A 2,135-nucleotide genomic window follows, 5' to 3' on the forward strand; every position below is an offset into this window, starting at 1 on the left:
TGTGGCATCGGACAACGCCAGCAATATTGTGTGTGCATTAAATATGGGCAAATTCCAGCACGTCCCATGTTTTGCACATACCTTGAATTTGGTGGTGCAGAATTTTTTAAAAAACGACAGGGGCGTGCAAGAGATGCTGTCGGTGGCCAGAAGAATTGCGGGACACTTTCGGCGTACAGGCACCACGTACAGAAGACTGGAGCACCACCAAAAACAACTGAACCTGCCCTGCCATCATCTGAAGCAAGAAGTGGTAACGAGGTGGAATTCAACCCTCTATATGCTTCAGAGGTTGGAGGAGCAGCAAAAGGCCATTCAAGCCTATACAATTGAGCACGATATAGGAGGTGGAATGCACCTGTCTCAAGCGCAGTGGAGAATGATTTCAACGTTGTGCAAGGTTCTGCTGCCCTTTGAACTTGCCACACGTGAAGTCAGTTCAGACACTGCCAGCCTGAGTCAGGTCATTCCCCTCATCAGGCTTTTGCAGAAGAAGCTGGAGACATTGAAGGAGGAGCTAACACGGAGCGATTCCGCTAGGCATGTGGGACTTGTGGATGGAGCCCTTAATTCGCTTAACAAGGATTCACGGGTGGTCAATCTGTTAAAATCAGAGCACTACATTTTGGCCACCGTGCTCGATCCTAGATTTAAAGCCTACCTTTGATCTCTCTTTCCGGCAGACACAAGTCTGCTGGGGTTGAAAGACCTGCTGGTGAGAAAATTGTCAAGTCAAGCGGAACGCGACCTGTCAACATCTCCTCCTTCACATTCTCCCGCAACTGGGGGTGCGAGGAAAAGGCTCAGAATTCCGAGCCCACCCGCTGGCGGTGATGCAGGGCAGTCTGGAGCGACTGCTGATGCTGACATCTGGTCCGGACTAAAGGACCTGACAACGATTACGGACATGTCGTCTACTGTCACTGCATATGATTCTCTCACCATTGAAAGAATGGTGGAGGATTATATGAGTGACCGCATCCAAGTAGGCACGTCACACAGTCCGTACTTATACTGGCAGGAAAAAGAGGCAATTTGGAGGCCCTTGCACAAACTGACTTTATTCTACCTAAGTTGCCCTCCCACAAGTGTGTACTCCGAAAGAGTGTTTAGTGCCGCCGCTCACCTTGTCAGCAATCGGCGTACGAGGTTACATCCAGAAAATGTGGAGAAGATGATGTTCATTAAAATGAATTATAATCAATTCCTCCGTGGAGACATTGACCAGCAGCAATTGCCTCCACAAAGTACACAAGGAGCTGAGATGGAGGATTCCAGTGGGGACGAATTGATAATCTGTGAGGAGGGGGATGTACACGGTGATATATCGGAGGATGATGATGAGGTGGACATCTTGCCTCTGTAGAGCCAGTTTGTGCAAGGAGAGATTAATTGCTTCTTTTTTGGTGGGGGTCCAAATAGAGATGAGCGCCGGAAATTTTTCGGGTTTTGTGTTTTGGTTTTGGGTTCGGTTCCGCGGCCGTGTTTTGGGTTCGACCGCGTTTTGGCAAAACCTCACCGAATTTTTTTTGTCGGATTCGGGTGTGTTTTGGATTCGGGTGTTTTTTTCCAAAAAACCTAAAAAACAGCTTAAATCATAGAATTTGGCGGTCATTTTGATCCCAAAGTATTATTAACCTCAAAAACCATAATTTCCACTCATTTTCAGTCTATTCTGAATACCTCACACCTCACAATATTATTTTTAGTCCTAAAATTTGCACCGAGGTCGCTGTGTGAGTAAGATAAGCGACCCTAGTGGCCGACACAAACACCGGGCCCATCTAGGAGTGGCACTGCAGTGTCACGCAGGATGGCCCTTCCAAAAAACCCTCCCCAAACAGCACATGACGCAAAGAAAAAAAGAGGCGCAATGAGGTAGCTGTGTGAGTAAGATAAGCGACCCTAGTGGCCGACACAAACACCGGGCCCATCTAGGAGTGTCACTGCAGTGTAACGCAGGATGTCCCTTCCAAAAAACCCTCCCCAAACAGCACATGACGCAAAGAAAAAAAGAGGCGCAATGAGGTAGCTGTGTGAGTAAGATAAGCGACCCTAGTGGCCGACACAAACACCGGGCCCATCTAGGAGTGGCACTGCAGTGTCACGCAGGATGTCCCTTCCAAAAAACCCTC

The sequence above is a fragment of the Pseudophryne corroboree genome, chromosome 1, assembly GCF_028390025.1.
Source record: "Pseudophryne corroboree isolate aPseCor3 chromosome 1, aPseCor3.hap2, whole genome shotgun sequence".
NCBI classification, from domain to species: Eukaryota; Metazoa; Chordata; class Amphibia; order Anura; family Myobatrachidae; genus Pseudophryne; species Pseudophryne corroboree.